The sequence below is a fragment of the Lepidochelys olivacea genome, assembly GCF_965140295.1.
Source record: "Lepidochelys olivacea isolate rLepOli2 genome assembly, chromosome: 9".
In the NCBI taxonomy this organism is placed as follows: domain Eukaryota; kingdom Metazoa; phylum Chordata; order Testudines; family Cheloniidae; genus Lepidochelys; species Lepidochelys olivacea.
Genome location: NC_140419.1, coordinates 57,628,116 through 57,647,242, shown reverse-complemented (window position 1 = coordinate 57,647,242; position 19,127 = coordinate 57,628,116).

The window sequence follows — 19,127 nt, the reverse complement described above, 5'->3', positions numbered from 1 at the left end:
CTGAACCCGGCCCTTGTTGCTGCCAACTCTGACAGGCAGAAGGGTTACATATAAAATCAATTTCTAAAAATCGACTTCTATAAAATCTACCTAAATTCGTAGTGAAGACATTAGTGAGTGTTACAACACTCGTTAGGAGAGAAACTGAACTCACCTGCTGAGATGCCACTGAAAGCTCAGACCTAACAGTAATCCAAACATTTCTGTGGTTTCATATTAGTGATGGGGACGATACAAAGGAAGGATTGTGTAGGGTGTGAGCCAGAAAGATGGATTCAATTCCTTTCTTTGCCTCAGACTTCTTTTGTGACCTTGGGCAAATCACTTAGGGTTTGTCTACACTGAATTGTAAACCCAGGCTCAGACTCAGGTTTGAGCCCAACCCCTCCCCGCACCATCCACACACACATCTGTCTGGTTTGGCTCAGCAAGCACTCAGGACCAGGTTCTAGGACCTACCGGGGGAGGGAGGAGTCTGAGCCCAAGTTCCACTGTGGCTTGGGTCCAAGCCCTGTCATCTTGCAGTGTGGATACAGCTCAAGCTGCAGACCCAAGTCAGAAGGTCTGCGCAGTGCAGTGTGGACACATCAGCATGATTATGAGACCCAGATCCAACAATTATAAACCCAGGTTTGCAATGCAGTTTGAACGCTCAAACGTGGACTTAGAAACACGGAGTCCATAAGCATGAGCCAGGTTTACAATGCTGTGTAGACATACCCTTAACCTCTCTGGGCCTACCCCACAGGGGTGTGAGGGTTCATATATTAAAGCTTGTGAGATGTACAGACACTAAGGTAAAGGGGGAGAGAGGATTCACTTGAGTGAAATAGTATTATTGTCTATATGTCTCTTTGAAGATTGTAGTAACCTATATCTGAACTGTTTAATGGATAACTTACCCTGTGCTAATTGCCATGATGTTTGGGAGACAGAAAGTTAAGCCTATTGTTTTATTAGGCCAAGAGGCTGCTATAAATGAATAAAAACCCTGAGACACGATCCTTCTTCATCTCAGATGTGCTTTGGGTTTCAAGAAAGGGAAACCCTAAGCCATAAGAATTGAGATCCCCAGTCATTGACTGGAGTCACCCTGAATGTGGACATTGAACTATAACCTAGGAACTATTTCTAAAAGAACTTTTGGCAACTACAACTAACCATCTCCGCTATGTGTCTGGACCTCAAGAAATTGAATGCAAGTCTGTATGTATATTGATCTTTCAGCCAACTCTCTTTCTCTTTTCTTTTTTTAATAAATTTTAGTTTAGTTAATAAGAATTGGCTATAATCATGTATTTTGGGTAAGATCTAAGTTATCATTTGACCTGGGTGTGTGGCTGATTCTTTGGGATTGAGAGAACCTTTTCTTTTATATGATGAAATAAGATTTTTAGTATTTATGTTTGACATGTGTGTCTGGATGGAGGCAAAAAGCTGGGTGGGGCACCCTTGCCGTACTCCCTGCCTGAAGCTGACCAGGTCGGTCAGGGTCCAGTTGATCCTGAACAGACACTCCTCATCAGTGTACAGCACCTGGAGAAAGCCCACAAACTGGGGCCCGAAGCCAAATGCCTGCAGAATGCTCAGGAGATACCTGTGGTCCATCCTGTTGAATGCTTTCTCCTGGTCCAGGGATGGGAGGGCGAACAACAGAGCATCCCTACATCCGAGCTCCAGGAGATCCCGGACCAAATACAAATTATCAAAAATGGTGTGGTCTGGGACAGTGTAGGTCTGCTCAGGATGGACCACGTCTGCCAGCACGGACCCCAAGCTTAGTGAGATGGCCTTCGCTGCGACCTTGTAGTCTGTGCTGAGGAGCGAGACGGGACACCAGTTCTGAAGGTTGCGGAGGTCCCCCTCCTTCAGCAGCAAGGCGAGCATGGTTTGCCTGCACAACAGAGGGAGGACCCCGCTCTCCAAGGACTCGGCCCAGATGGTGACAAGATCTGGGCCAAGGATGTCCCAGGACATGCAGTAGAACTCCACGGTCAGCTCGTCCATGCCTGGGGATTTGTTGGTGGGCATGAAACGGAGGGCTTCCAAGAGCTCGGCCAGAGAGAAAGGCTGCTCCAGCCAGTCTCAGTCATCTGCACTGACCGTTGGGAGTTTGGTCCAGAGCACCCTGCAGGCTTCGGCATCAGTTGGATCTGGAGAGAAAAGGCTGGCATAGAAGGCCCTGGCCCTTCCATGCAACTCCTCCAGACCTGTGAGGGGGGCGCCATCCTCCTGGAGGCAGCTGACATGCTTTTTGGCCCCCCTCTTTTTCTCTGGGGCATAGAAGAAGCAGGAGCCGTGATCCATCTCCCGCAGGAAATGAATGCCGGATCGAACAAAGGCACCCCAGGCCTTTGGATCGAACAAAGGCACCCCAGGCCTTTGGAGCAGTGCACTCTGGGCAGCTATCCCACAGAGCACCTCTTTCTCTTTTGCCGTTAAAACTCGGGGGAAGGTGGAAGGCTTTGCAGGCATCTTGGGTCCTGTCCCAATGCCCCATGATGCATTGCTTCGCATCCCAGCAATTCCTGTGCTTCCATCCACATTTGGCGCCATCTTTCAATGGTTTGTGTACTGCGTGCCCTGCCCTGCCTCTTTCTGGCTGCAGGAATGGATCCCGAGCTGTAGACCTGAATGCTGCTCACACTGACCAACACATCACGAATGGCAGTGGAGTTATTCCTTAATCTACAAAGGCAAGAGGAATGTGACATTGATCTCACCACACGTAGTAGCTATGACACGAGAATGCTTGTGGCATTCATGGAAGTGCTGACCACTGTGGAACACTGTTTTTGGGCTCAGGAAACAAGCACTGAGTGGTGGGATCACATTGTGATGCACGTCTGGGATGACGAGCAGTGGCTGCAGAACTTCCGCATGAGGAAAGCCACATTCATGGGACTGTGTAATGAGCTCACCCCAGCCCTGCGGCGCAAGGACATGAGAATGAGAGCTGCCCTGTCGCTGGAGAAGTGTGTGGCGATTGCACTATGGAAGCTGGCTACTCCAGACTGCTACCAATTGGTCGCTAACCAATTCGAACTGGGAAAGTCAACCTTTGGAGTTGTGTTGATGGAAGTGTGCAGGGCCATTAATTGCATCCTGCTGTGAAAGACTGTGACCCTGGGCAATGTGTGTGAGATTGTGGATGGCTTTGCACAAATGGGCTTCCCTAACTGCGGAAGGGCGATAGATGACGCACATTCCGATTCTGGCACCACACCACCTAGGCACCGAGTACGTTAATCGCAAGGGGTATTTCTCAATGGTTCTCCAGGCGCTTGTGGATCACTGTGGGTGTTTCATAGACATTAACGTGGTCCAGAAAGGTGCGTGACACATGCATCTTTTGGAACACTGTCCTGTTCAAGAAGCTGCAAGCAGGGACTTTCTTCCCAGACCAGAAGGTCATGATAGGGGAAGGTGAAATGCCCATTGTGATCCTGGGAGATCCTGCCTACCCCTTAATGCTGTGGCTCATGAAGCCATATACGGGGCAACTTGACAGTGGCAAGGAGCGGTTCAACAACAGGCTTAGCAAGTGCAGACTGACTGTGGAGTATGCATTTGGCCATTTAAAAGCCTGCTGGTGATGCCTGTATGGGAAGCTGGTCATGGCCAATGACAATATTCCTATGCTTATAGCCACATGCTGTACGCTCCATAATATTTGTGAAGGGAAGGGTGAAAGCTTCACTCAGGGCTAGACCTCAGAGGCGCAGCTCCTGGAGGGTGAGTTTGAACAGCCAGAGACCAGGGCTATTAGAGGGGCACAGTGCGGGGCCACAAGGATCAGGGATGCTTTGAGGCAGCAATTTGAAGCTGAAAGCCACTAATATTTGTTGCTGTGCTCGTGTTTGCTGTGCTTGTTATGCTAGGAGGTGATTGGTGCACATGATGGTCCCCCTTGGGGGGAGGGATAGCTCAGTGGTTTGAGCATTGGCCTGCTAAACCCAGGGTTGTGAGTTCAATCCTTGAGGGGGCCATTTAGGGATCTGGGGCAAAAATTGGGGATTGGTCCTGCTTTGAGCAGGGGGTTGGACTAGATGACCTCCTGAGGTCCCTTCCAACCCTGATATTCTATGATTCTATGATGCAAGAAGGGGCCTTAACATAATTGTATGTTGCTTTGCAGTGCTCTTTTTGCTTTCACTTAATAGAATAAAGGTTGCTTTCAGACAAACACAATTCTTTTATTGAAAGACAAGAAGCAGAGGAGAGAGTCAAACGAAAAAAATCATCAGCAGGGAGGGGGATGGGGGAATGGAAGGTCTCAAGAGGAGGAGGGGTCCTGGGATGGCTACAGATTTGTGTATGTCCAGGGATCATATGCAACCTTCTCCCTTGGAGTACGATACAGCAGGTGCTGTACTTCAGCAGGGCCAAACTGCAGAGAGAAGGGTATTGAGTGCAGTGGGTATTAGGAGTCTGCACTACTGGACTGTGAGGAGGGAGGAGTGAAATGCTTCAGGTAGAGAGTGGAGCCAGGAGGTTGATAAGAGTGTGTTGGCGGTGTGGGGGGGGTGCATGGGAAAGAGTTTTGCAACAGCGACTGCAGGGGAGGGCGGGCGTGGAGCTGATCGTTTGAAGAGCTAGTATCTCCTGGAGCGTGTCTGCCTGGCGCTCCATAACTGTTAAAAGCCACTCCATTGCTTCTTTCTGGTGTGCCACGTTCTCCTTTCAGTCCCTTTTCTCACTGTCCTGCCACTCCTTCAATTCCTTTTTCTCTGTGGTGGAGTGCATCATAACCTCACGCATAATGTCCTCCTTTGCTTTTCTTGGACACTTCCTAATTCTTTGCAGCTGTTCTGCCACCAATAAAAAAGAGGGAGGCTGTGCTCCCAAAGTCTGTGAAGTTTAAATGCAACATTTTACAGAAGCAGTATTGTTTGCAACACACACAACAGTGTTTCAGTGCTTTAAAACACAACCAGTACTCACACCTGTCACTAACTGGCTGACCACAGGAAAGCACACATGAGCCACAGACCCACAAAATGGTGAGTAAGTGCAGGGGCAGGGTAAATCACTGTTACCGGACTCTGCTGTACACTGGGCATGTGGCTCGTGGGCACTTGGAGAGAGCCAGCACTGTAGGGTGGGCCTGGTAATCGGTCCTGTCCCCACATTTTCCACAAGAGGTGATCATTATGGAAAATATCTAGCTGCTGAGGGTGAGCAGGGAATCAAGGGAGGGTCTTCTCCAAGCCTGTGGCTTCTGCCTTGGCTAGCCTGTGTGCAGCAATGGTTCCCTCCCCCCCCGTGATGACACAGTGGCGTGGGAAAGTTACCGTTAATGGAGCAAGAAACAAAGCAGCTCTGCCAAGGAACCTGCAGAAGCAGATTGCCCAGTATCTCCATGAGAGTTTCCTGGAGATCATAGAATCATAGAATATCAGGGTTGGAAGGGACCCCTGAAGGTCATCTAGTCCAACCCCCTGCTCGAAGCAGGACCAATTCCCAGTTAAATCATCCCAGCCAGGGCTTTGTCAAGCCTGACCTTAAAAACCTCTAAGGAAGGAGATTCTACCACCTCCCTAGGTAACGCATTCCAGTGTTTCACCACCCTCTTAGTGAAAAAGTTTTTCCTAATATCCAATCTAAACCTCCCCCACTGCAACTTGAGACCATTACTCCTCGTTCTGTCATCTGCTACCATTGAGAACAGTCTAGAGCCATCCTCTTTGGAACCCCCTTTCAGGTAGTTGAAAGCAGCTATCAAATCCCCCCTCATTCTTCTCTTCTGCAGGCTAAACAATCCCAGTTCCCTCAGCCTCTCCTCATAACTCATGTGTTCTAGACCCCTAATAATTTTTGTTGCCCTTCGCTGGACTCTCTCCAATTTCTCCACATCCTTCTTGTAGTGTGGACCAAAACTGGACACAGTACTCCAGATGAGGCCTCACCAATGTCGAATAGAGGGGAACGATCACGTCCCTCGATCTGCTCGCTATGCCCCTACTTATACATCCCAAAATGCCATTGGCCTTCTTGGCAACAAGGGCACACTACTGACTCATATCCAGCTTCTCGTCCACTGTCACCCCTAGGTCCTTTTCCGCAGAACTGCTGCCTAGCCATTCGGCCCCTAGTCTGTAGCGGTGCATTGGATTCTTCCATCCTAAGTGCAGGACCCTGCACTTATCCTTATTGAACCTCATCAGATTTCTTTTGGCCCAATCCTCCAATTTGTCTAGGTCCTTCTGTATCCTATCCCTCTCCTCCAGCGTATCTACCACTCCTCCCAGTTTAGTATCATCCGCAAATTTGCTGAGAGTGCAATCCACACCATCCTCCAGATCATTTATGAAGATATTGAACAAAACCGGCCCCAGGACCGACCCCTGGGGCACTCCACTTGATACCGGCTGCCAACTAGACATGGAGCCATTGATCACTACCCGTTGAGCCCGACAATCTAGCCAACTTTCTACCCACCTTATAGTGCATTCATCCAGCCCATACTTCCTTAACTTGCTGACAAGAATACTGTGGGAGACCGTGTCAAAAGCTTTGCTAAAGTCAAGAAACAATACATCCACTGCTTTCCCTTCATCCACAGAACCAGTAATCCCATCATAAAAGGCGATTAGATTAGTCAGGTATGACCTTCCCTTGGTGAATCCATGCTGACTGTTCCTGATCACCTTCCTCTCATGCAAGTGCTTCAGGATTGATTCTTTGAGGACCTGCTCCATGATTTTTCCAGGGACTGAGGTGAGGCTGACTGGCCTGTAGTTCCCAGGATCCTCCTTCTTCCCTTTTTTAAAGATTGGCACTACATTAGGCTTTTTCCAGTCATCTGGGACTTCCCCGGTTCGCCACGAGTTTTCAAAGATAATGGCCAATGGCTCTGCAATCACAGCCGCCAATTCCTTCAGCACTCTCGTATGCAACTTGTCCGGCCCCATGGACTTGTGCACATCCAGCTTTTCTAAATAGTCCCTAACCACCTCTATCTCCACAGAGGGCTGGCCATCTCTTCCCCATTTTGTGATGCCCAGCGCAGCAGTCTGGGAGCTGACCTTGTTAGTGAAGACAAGATCCGCTAGGTTAAGATCCGCTAGGATTTCACTATTAAGCCAAGCTGGTCGCCTGCCATATTTACTATTCTTTTGACTCATTGGGATGGTTTGTCCCTGTAACCTCAACAGGGATTCCTTGAAATACAGCCAGCTCTCCTGGACTCCTTTCCCCTTCAAGTTAGTCCCCCAGGGGATCCTGGCCATCCGTTCCCTGAGGGAGTCGAAGTCTGCTTTCCTGAAGTCCAGGGTCCGTATCCTGCTGCTTACCTTTCTTCCCTGCGTCAGGATCCTGAACTCAACCAACTCATGGTCACTGCCTCCCAGATTTCCATCCACTTTTGCTTCCCCCACTAATTCTACCCGGTTTGTGAGCAGCAGGTCAAGAAAAGCGCCCCCCTACCCCAGTTGGCTCCTCTAGCACTTGCACCAGGAAATTGTCCCCTACGCTTTCCAAAAACTTCCTGGATTGTCTATGCACCGCTGTATTGCTCTCCCAGCAGATATCAGGAAAATTAAAGTCACCCATGAGAATCAGGGCCTGCGATCTAGTAGCTTCCGTGAGTTGCCGGAAGAAAGCCTCATCTACCTCATCCCCCTGGTCCGGTGGTCTATAGCAGACTCCCACCACTACATCACTCTTGTTGCACACACTTCTAAACTTAATCCAGAGACACTCAGGTTTTTCTACAGTTTCGTACTGGAGCTCTGAGCAGTCATACTGCTCCCTTACATACAGTGCTACTCCCCCACCTTTTCTGCCCTGCCTGTCCTTCCTGAACAGTTTATAACCATCCATGACAGTACTCCTGTCATGTGAGTTATCCCACCAAGTCTCTGTTATTCCAATCACGTCATAGTTCCTTGACATCACCAGGACCTCCAGTTCTCCCTGCTTGTTTCCAAAGCTTTGTGCATTTGTATATAAGCACTTGAGATAACCTGTTGATTGCCCCTCATTCCCAGTATGAGGCAGGAGCCCTCCCCTCACAGACATTCCTGCCTGTGCTTCCTCCCGGTATCCCGCTTTCCCACTTACCTCAGGGCTTTGGTCTCCTTCCCCCGGTGAACCTAGTTTAAAGCCCTCCTCACTAGGTTAGCCAGCCTGCTGGCAAAGATGGTCTTCCCTCTCTTCGTAAGATGGAGCCCGTCTCTGTCCAGCACTCCTCCTTCATGGAACACCATCCCATGGTCAAAGAATCCAAAGCCTTCTCTCCGACACCACCTGCGTAGCCATTCGTTGAGGGAGAATGAGGGAGATTCCCATGAAGTGAGGGAGTGTATCAACAGCCTATTCCACCACTCAAACAAGGCATGAGGTGGGAGACAAGCCTGCTTTCTGCAACTCTCCTGCCCCCAACAACTCACTTGAGCAATTCCCAAAATCAGATACACTTACCAGGGACCTCCTCGTCTGTTTGCACTTCTCCAAGATCTGACAGCTGTGATTGGCTAGCCTCCTCCGGGGTAGAAAAGAGCTCCTGGCTACATGCATCTTTGACCTCCGAGTCATCCTCTGCCTCTGGGTCCCATCTTCATCCAAGATTTTCTCCTCCTGGCTCCATCCACTCTCGACTGGCTGTGAGCCACCAAAGTATCCACAGTGGCCTTCGCAGTGGAGGTGGTGTCACCACCAAGTATCGTGTCCAGCTCTTTGTAGAACCGGCAGCTTGTGGGCGCAGCACCAGAGCAGTAGTTTGCCTCCCATGCCTTGTGGTAGGCGTTCCGCAGCTCCTTCACTTTGACCCTCCACTGGAATGTGTCCCAGTCATGGTCCTTTTCTATCATGCATCTAGAAATCTGTCCATAGGTATCATAATTCCGACAGCTGGAGTGCAGCTGGGACTGGACAGCGTCCTCTCTCCAAATGCCGATGAGGTCTAGCACTCAGCATTGCTCCAAGCGGGGGATCGCCTGGTGCGTGGAGCAGGCATGGCCACCTGGAAAGATGTGCTGAGACCACTGCACGCATCACTGAGCAAACAGGAAAGGGACTTTCAAATTTGCAAAGGAATGTATGGGGTGGGGCTGACGATTGGTCACCTGAGGGCAGGGCAGTAGAGTTCAAACCGATGGCCAGAGAGGCGAGAACAGGCATTGTGGGACACCTCCCAGAGGCCAATCGCAGCGCTGTAATTGACCAGGGGGGTCTACACTGGCACCGCAGTGCTGTAGCCCCGGTGCAGAAAGCTCTACGCCTCCCCTCAAGGTGGTTTTTTTAGAGCGCTGCAACTGTGCAGTTTCTGCGCACTAAGTGGCTTGGCAGTGTGTGCACCTCGGGAGTTACAGCGCTCAAAGCTGCTTTACTGCGCACAAACTTGCCAGTGTAGACAGGGCCTAATACAGCTTGTAAAAGTAAACCTGGAAAAGGTAACTGTGATTTGCTGGAAGTAGCTCACTGTAGTGTGAAGAGCAGCAGTTTATCTGTTGGGAGTGTCCATTTGCCTGGTAAGAAAGCTGCCCCACTATCCCAGTATTTGTCTGTAACTAGCCCTGTGTGCTGGGACAAGGGAAAGAAAAGCAGGGAAAGTTTTAGAAGCTTTTCTGTTGCAAAATTGCCACCTTTAAGTCCATTAGTGAGTGGCCAGACTTGAATCAAAGCCATAGTAATAGACAAGACTTGTTTGCTTACATCACAAGACCTGAGCAAACAGCTACCCTTCTATCTCTAACAATGCAGGCTTGCATTTCAAAGCTCTATTCATTTACATACCTTCCTAACAAGTCTTTAAAATTCGGTCATGGTCAGGTCAGTCTGTGAGTTAATTAATTCTTTCTGGTCCTGTGTTACCTTTTTCAGTAAGATATTATATTACACTCATAACAGCACACCCCCAAAACAAAATTGATGCAGGAAGGGATGACACCAGCATCACTAACTGCATCCTAAGGACTCCCCATCCTGGACAATGCATCAGCTACAATATTTTCCTTTCCCTTTATGTGGATTATATCCATTTCATACTCTTGAACGGCTAAACTCCAATGCAGCAACCTGGAGTTGGTACCCTTGACCCTTACCCTGTGCAGCCAGACCAGAGGGGCATGATCACACAATACAGTGTTGTACAAATAGGGCTTATGCTGCTTGACAGCCCAGACAATGGCATAACATTCCTTCTCAATGGTAGCATAATTTTGTTCAGTGGGGGACAATTTCTTGCTTAAGTAAGCCATGGGATGTCTCTTACCCCCCGCCACTCTTGCATTAGCACTGCCCCCAGCCCAGTTTTGGAAGCATCCCTACATAGCAAAAAAGGCTTTTCAAAATTAGGGCTGGCCAAAACAGGCTCCTTGGCCAAAGCACTCTTTATGCTTTGAAATCCCTGCTCACAGGCCCCTGGCCACAGCACGCGGTCTGGTTTTTCTTTTTTCGTTAGATCTGTGATGGGAGTAACAATGTCACTGAATCCCTTTACAAACCTCCTGTAATAGTTGGTCAGATCAATGAATGATTGGACCTGCTTCTTAGTTTCTAGGGAGTAGGCCAATTCTTAATGGCCTCCACCTTTAAAGGCTTGGAGCACAGTAGCCCATTGCCTACTCTGTGCCCCAGGTAGGTCACCTCAGCAGCTCCCATTCTGCATTTAGAAACCTTAACACTTAGATTGGCCTCCCTGAGCCAGTGCAACACAAAGGGGGAGGGATAGCTCAGTGGTTTGAGCATTGGCCTGCTAAATCCAGGGTTGTGAGTTCAATCGTTGAGGGGGCCATTTAGGGATCTGGAGCAAAAATAGGAGATTGGTCCTGCTTTGAGCAGGGGGTTGGACTAGATGACCTCCTAAAGTCCCTTCCAACCCTGATATTCTATGATTCTATGAATTCCTATGTAGTTAAGGTGATCTTGCCATGAATTGCTGAAGATGGCTAGGTTGTCTATATAGGCCCTTGCAAAAGATTCTAATTCCCATAGGACCTCATTTATAAGTCTCATGAAAGTAGCCCCTGAATTTCACATCGCAAAGGGCAACACTTTGAACTCATACAGGCCAGATTCCACTATGAAAGCAGATTTTTCTTGTGCATCAGCATCTAGGGGTATTTGCCAGCACCCCCTAGTCAGATCCAGGGTGCTTATAAACTTTGCCTCCCCTTTCCCCCCCCCCCAGTGTGTCCAATAAATCCTCTATTCTGGGTGTGGGGTAAGGGTCAGGCAGTTACAGCATTTAGCTTCCTATAATCCACACAAAATCTCATGGTTTTATCGTTTTTGGCACCATCACAATGGGGGAAACCCAGGGCTCTTGGATTTGGTGATTACTCCCATTGTCAACATGCTTTTTACCTCTTCCTGGATCTGTCTCTGCATCTCTCCCTTGGACCTGTAAGCTTTGCTAGGAGCTGGGCGGGGACCCACCATCTGAATGGAATGTATCATTCTATCAGTGAGCCCTGGTCTGTTGGAGAATGTTCACTTGTGGTGTTTCAACAACATCAGCAATTTCTTCCTTTGAGGGGGGATCAAACCTTCCCCCATCTCAATGCTCTCAAGTGGCATCTCCTCCTGGCTTTCAGCAACCATGTAAATCAAAGGAACAGACACTGGCTCTTCCTCAGCACAACAGATCATGTTCACATTCACCTCCCTTTCATGGTAGGCCTTCATTCTGGTGAACTCCTCACCTCCTCCCATACTACTGGAGACTATGGGGTTGACATTAGCCACTGCCGTGCTTGCACCTGGGCTCAAGGTGGTGCTGTTGTGGCTTGGTTCAGCCTGGGTGCTCAGAATAATGGAGTTGGCATTTACCATGACATTTGGGTTGCTAGTTTTGGGCTGCTATTCAGGATCGGGCAATCTGGTCTCATGTGGCCAAGCACACCACAGTGATAGCATTTAATCAGTTTATTCTTGTGGTGAGAGTTCCTACTCTCTTGGCCCCCATGGGCTCCTTTATGAGAGTCAGGGCCAGGTTTATTTTTAAATCCTTCCCTCCTCTTGAACTGGGGCTAATAGTGATTAGTTTTCCCATGGGATTTACACCCTTCCTGAGCCCTGTTTTGGGTATGGGCATCCATAATTTCCACAGCCTGTAGGACTGACTCAGGGTCTCTATCACAAACAGCAGCTTTAACATGATCAGGTACAATGTCTAAAAACTGTGCCAAAGTTATTAAGTCCAGCAGTTTTTCAAAAGTCCCACAACCCACTTTTTAACAAAACCCATGAGTTTATGGACACATTTGGGTGGCACACTACTGAGAGTATCAATTCATCACAAATTACTTAGAGTTACAGCCCAAGGCTGGGTTTCCTTTACTATTAAGGCACACCAAACCAGCCAAACAGAGAGGACTTCGGTCTCACCCCACTGGCTAACCATAAGTCATACAAGCAATTCCCTTAGACACTCCAGTTTCCCAGTATCACCACCAGTGCCACTCATTATGGGGACGAATGATTATGAAAACCAAAACCCCAGTAAAAGAAAAATGGTTCTCCCAATCGCAAAGGACCAAGCCCCAGACTGAGGTCAATATACAAGTCAGATCTTAATCACAAATCATGCTGATGCCACACCTTTAGAATCTAAAATCCAAAGGTTTATTCATAAAAGAAAGAAATATGGATGAGAGTTGAAATTCGTTAAATAGAATCAATTCAATACCGGGAGGAAGCATGAGCAGGAGAACGCGAAAGGGGAGGGCTCCTGCCCCATACGAAGAAAGCAGGACAAACAGCAAGTTATCTCAAGTGCCCATAAACAAATGCAAGAAGGCTGGGAAACAAGCAGGGAGAACTGGAAGACCTGGCACAGTCAAGGAATTATGATGTGATTGGAATAACAGAGACTTGGTTGGATAACTCACATGACTGGCGTACTGTCATGGATGGATATAAACTGTTCAGTAAGGGCATGCAGGGCAGAAAAAGTGGGGGACTTGCATTGTATGTAAGAGAGCAGTATGACTGCTCAGAGCTCCGGTATGAAATTGCAGAAAAACCTGAGTGTATCTGGATTAAGTTTAGAAGCATGAGCAACAAGGGTGATGCCATGGTGGGAGTCTGCTATAGACCACCGGATCTGGGGGATGAGGTGGACGAGGCTTTCTTCCAGCAACAACAGAAGTTACTAGATCGCAGGCGCTGATTCTTATCGGAGACTTCAATCACCCTGATATCTGTTGGGAGAGCAATACAGCAGTACACAGACAATCCACAAAGTTTTTGGAAAGTGTAGGGGACAATTTCCTGGTGCAAGTGCTGGAGGAACCAACTAGGGGCAGAGCTCTTCTTGACCTGCTGCTCACAAACAGGGAAGAATTAGTAGGGGAAGCTAAAGTGGATGGGAACCTGGGAGGCAGTGACCATGAGATGGTCGAGTTCAGGATCCTGACAAAGGGAAGAAAGGAGAGCAGCAGAATACGGACCCTGGACTTCAGAAAAGCAGACTTTGACAACCTCAGGGAAATGATGGGCAGGATCCCCTGGGAGAACAACATGAGGGGGAAAGGAGTCCAGGAGAGCTGGCTGTATTTTAAAGAATCCTTATTGAGGTTACAGGGACAAACCATCCCGATGTGTAGAAAGAATAGTAAATGTGGCAGGTGACCAGCTTGGCTTAACGGTGAAATCCATGCTGACCTTAAACACAAAAAGGAAGCTTACAAGAAGTGGAAGATTGGACAAATGACCAGGGAAGAGTATAAAAATATTGCTTGGCCATGCAGGAGTGAAATCAGAAGGCCAAATCACACCTGGAGGTGCAGCTAGCAAGAGATGTTAAGAGTAACAAGAAGGGTTTCTTCAGGTATGTTAGCAACAAGAAGAAAGTCAAAGAAAGTGTGGGCCCCTTACTGAATGAGGGAGGCAACCTAGTGACTGAGGATGTGGAAAAATTAGGCTCAATCAGGGGAGGTCCCAGACGACTGGAAAAAGGCTAATGTAGTGCCCATCTTTAAAAAAGGGAAGAAGGAGGATCCTGGGAACTACAGGCCAGTCAGCCTCACCTCAGTCCCTGGAAAAATCATGGAGCAAGTCCTCAAGGAATCAATTCTGAAGCACTTAGAGGAGACAAAAGTGATTAGGAACAGTCAGCATGGATTCACCAAAGGCAAGTCATGCCTGATTAATCTAATTGCCTTCTATGATGAGATAACTGGCTCTGTGGATGAGGGGAAAGCAATGGACATGTTGCTCCTTGACTTTAGCAAAGATTTTGACATGGTCTTCCAGAGTATTCTTGCCAGCAAGAATAAAGAAGTATGGGCTGGATGAATGGACGATAAGGTGGATAGAAAGTTGGCTAGATTGTCGGTCTCAACGGACACTGATCAATGGCTCCATGTCTAGTTGGCAGCCGGTATGAAGTGGAGTGCCCCAAGGGTCAGTTCTCGGGCCGGTTTTGTTCAATATCTTCATAAATGATCTGGAGGATGGTGTGGATTGCACCCTCAGGAAGTTTGCAGATGACACTAAACTGGGAGGAGAGGTAGATACGCTGGAGGAGAGGGATAGGATACAGAGGGCCCTAGACAAATTGAAGGATTGGGCCAAAAGAAATCTGATGAGGTTCAACAAGGGCAACTGCAGAGTCCTGCACTTAGGACGGAAGAATCCCATGCACTGCTACAGACTAGGGACCGAATGGCTAGGCACCTGTTCTGTGGAAAAGGACCTAGGGGTTACAGTGGACAAGAAGCTGGATATGAGTGAACAGTGTGCTGTTGTTGCCAAGAAGGCCAATGGCATTTTGGGATGTATAAGTAGGGGCATTGCCAGCAGATTGAGGGACGTGATCATTCCCCTCTATTTGACATTGGTGAGGCCTCATCTGGAGTACTGTGTCCAGTTTGGGCCCTACACTACAAGAAGGATGTGGAAAAATTGGAAAGCGTCCAGCAGAGGGCAACAAAAATTATTAGGGGACTGGAACACATGACTTATGAGGAGAGGCTGAGGGAACTGGGATTGTTTAGTCTGCGGAAGAGAAGAATGAGGGGGGATTTGATAGCTGCTTTCAACTACTTGAAAGGGGGTTCCAAAGAGGATGGATCTAGACTCTTCTCAGTGGTACCAGATGACAGAACGAGGAGTAATAGTCTCAAGTTGCAGTGGCGGAGATTTAGGTTGGATATTGGAAAAACTTTTTCACTAGGAGGGTGGTGAAACACTGGAATGTGTCACCTAGGGAGGTGGTGGAATCTCCTTCCTGAGAAGTTTTTAAGGTCAGACTTGACAAAGCCCTGGCTGGGATGATTTAGTTGGGGATTGGTCCTGCTTTGAGCAGGGGATTGGACTAGATGTCCTCCTGAGGTCCCTTCCAACCCTGATATTCTATGATTCTATGAATTCCGTACAATAATGGCAAAGTTCTTGGTTCAGGCTTGTAGCAGTGATGGAATAAACTGCAGGTTCAAATCAAGTCTCTGGAGTACATCCACAGCTTGGATGGGTCATTCAGTCCTTTGTTCAGAGCTTCAGTTTGTAGCAAAGTTACTCCAGAGGTAAGAAGCAGGATTGAAGACGAAATGGAGGGGTTTCCAGGGCCTTTTGTATCCTCTGCCATGTGGAAGGACATCCCTTTGTTCTTACTGTGGAAATCACAGCAGCAAGATGGAGTTTGGAGTCACATGGGCAAGTCACATGTCTATGCATGACTCAGTTCTTTACAGGCCAATGCCATTGTTTACAGGCTAGTTTGAACGTTCCCAGGAAAGCTCAGATGTGGATTGGCATCTCCCAAAGTCCATTGTCAGTTAACTGTTTCTTGATTGGGCACTTACTGAGAATAGTCTTTTCTCAAGAAGCTGACCAATGCTTCACTGAGGCTCCTTAGAATCAAACATATTGAGATACAAGTACATAGCCAATATTTATAACTCCAAATAGAAAAATGATATATGCATACAGATAGCATAATCATAACCAGCAAACCGTAACCTTTTCATAGACACCTCACACGACAACCTTTGTACAATATTTGGTGTCACTATATGACCTTGGTTGCAACAATGATCTATACAGTCAGAGTTAATGTCAATAACATCACACCCCTCTTGGGTCAGTTGTATGCTCTGGCGATAGAGCCCTTCCTCTGTCTCCTCTGCCGGAGGTTGACGGGGTTGGTGCTTTGGGAGCCGGAGCTGCAGCTGGTCCTGTTGGTGTATGCTGACGACTTGGTCCTTGTGGTCCAGGGCACGGGCAACCTGGTGCAGGTGGAGGCCTGCCAGGCCATCTACTCAGCGGCCTCCTCTGCCTAGGTCACCTGCGTCAAGAGCTCTGGCCTAGTGGTCGGGGACGGGTGGCAGGTGAGCTCCCTCCCACCCACGCTTCAAGTCATTCAGTGGAGCGCAGGTCCACTGCTCTCTCTTGGCATTTACCTTTCTTCCACATATCCTTCACCACCGGAGAACAGGCAGGATTTGGAAGCCAGGGTGGGTGAGTGGCTGTGGAGATGGACAGGACTGCTCTGGTGCCTCTCCCTGTGGGGGAGGGCACTGGTACTGAACCAACTAGTCCTGTCCATGCTCTGGCACCGGTTCAACACTCTGATGCTGGCCAGGCTCCAGAGGGTAGCTCTGGAATTCTTCTGGCCAGGACTGCACTGGGTCTCTGCAGGAGTCTTGAGTCTTTCCCTGGAGGAGGGAGGACAGGGCCTGGTCTGCCTCCGCAGCCAGGTCCATGTCTTCTGCCTCCAGGCCCTGCAGAGACTCCTTTATGGTGCAGGTAGTTCGGCATGGAGCAGGTTGGTGCACGCCTTCCTCCGCTGCATCTGAGAGCTCTGATATGATCTGTATGTTATGTATAACCTGTATGCTCAAAAGATCTGTTACACCTCCCCCCCCCCCCAGCTTTTGTCTTCTCTCCCTCTTTGAATACCTGTGAAGTGGATTTCCCCTTCCTCCTGGAATGCTTGTGGGATGAATGGGCTGCTTCAGCAGCTGGAAGATCAGAAGAGCTCCCAGGTAGACAAGGTGTCTGGCACCCTAATCAGGCAGCGATCACAGGCCAAATGCATGGACACTGCATGGACACTGCCCGAGGTGGAGTGTGACCAACCAGATGTGGCCAAGTCATCTCCATGAGGTGCAGGTCCTTAAAAGGGGAAAGGGCCATGTGCTCAGGAGTGCACTCACAAGCTTGTACCTCCTGTGAAGGCTCTTCGCCCGGACTGCCTGGCCAGTGGTTCGCTGCATTGCATTCCATCATGCCTCGGGAAGACTTACCTTCATCCCACCATCCATTGCTGCGCTGTGGGACACTTACCTTAAAGGATCCTGACATTTCCAGTGCCGTGCCTGTCCTGGGAGCATGAGTATGCGAGCGTGAGTTTGATCCACATGCACATGTCTTTTGAGCTTAGTTATCAGTATAATAAATATGCTGCTTTCTGCCAAACTCTGGTGGGTCATTAGTCCTCCCTAAGCTTACTAGCTGGCCCAATTTCAGGAAACATTACTGGTGGAGAATGCAGGCAGCTTTTAGTGAAGCATTTGACCCAAGAGTAGGGGTCCCCTGGTGACCCCCCTGCCCCCGGGTAGTCTCTTGAGCAGGTCCGGCTCGAGCCTGCATGAAAAAGTGGTAGGCTAGCAACCCACTGCAGGGAGAAAAGGATGCCGTTACTAAGCATGACACTGTGGGGCAAGGGGAAGAAAAAGGCAAAGGAGCCCAAGCAAGAAGACACCCCGCCTTGGGGAGTGGTGCCGCCACCCAGGGTGTTGTTAGAAGGGCTCCAAAAGAAAGGGGCAGACCCCTGGATGCCAGGGGCAGTTCCACCTGGAAGTACAATTCCTGAACTAGAGCTCATGTTGGATAAATATGTACTTATATACGGTCCTGATAAGGGGGGACTGGATCGTGCAGCCGCCTGGCTGCTGTGGCAAGTGGGCTGGCAATGGCAGGCAGCAAAGAGTCAGCTCGCCATTGAAATAGATTCACTCAAGGACCGATGTAATGAGTTGGAGAAGGAACGGGATATGTGGAAGGTGCAGGCTTTGACTGCTAGCACCCAGGCTTCTTCCCTCTCTGTGGCCGCAGTACAGGAGGTGGCAGGAGAGGAGGAGCAGGAGCGGGTGGAAGTAGAGAATGCTGCTTTGAGCCAGGCAGTTACCTGCCTGAAGGATCTGTCCTGAAGGGGTTCACCTGGGAGAACAGGGTCCGAGGGGCTTATTCTGCCCGGGTCACCGCCATTGGGATGAAAGCCCACGGGGGTGCAGGACCATATGATAATTGGGACAGAGATATTTGGTATGATCTGGATCCCCCGGATCCAGACCCCAGATGTCCGGACCCCAGGAACCGTGTTGCAGCTGTCTGGAGGGTGGTCTGAAACTATGGGCCTGTGCCCGCAGTGGGTGGGGCAGCCCCAATTAGCAGACACACTGTGTCAGAGACCGAGTTGACTCCTGCGCAAGCAATAGAGTTAGCAAAACCCTGGGTGGCATAGATAATACCCCGGAGGAAAAATGGGTACCCCACGGACAACTCAAACGAGCAGGGTCTGTCGTGGTGGGAGCACTGTGCTAATTTGTTTCTAAGCTTTTATCTTTCAGCCTCTGAACCGGAACATCAGGAGAGTTGGTGCCAGCTGAAGAGTTATAGAAATACCATGGTTATAGTGTCGTGACAAAGTCTGTGTTCAGTGTTCTGTGTTGCATGTTCTGTGTCTGTCTCTGGTGGGTGTTCTGTACTAGCATTCGGTCCAGAGAGGTGGGGGATACTACATTAGACAGGGTAAATGCCTTTTTCTCTCTCTATTTCCCCCATCTCCAATCAAATTATTAATCACATCCACCTCTGTCCAAAAGACTTTGGTCCCCAATGAAACAGGTTTATTTTTGTTAGGTTCTCTAATATTCATTTTGTTGTTGAGTTTTGTTATTGATACATTTTCTTGTATTGTTAATTCCACACTTTCCTCTATGCACCCTGGTTCTACTTCCCCAAGCCCTGAAGGGTAGTTCATCGGCCCCCATAACCTGTAACATGCACTATCACCCCAGTGGGATTTTTGACCTTGGCCCGTAATTGTAGGGCCCCATCTTTCAGGTCTTGGATTTGTTCCCCCAGTCGCCCCCCACCCCTAGACGTCTTGAGAACAACTGTTAGTAAAAGGGGATTCTGCAACATTTTAGCAACTAAATGTTAGTTTAAGTATC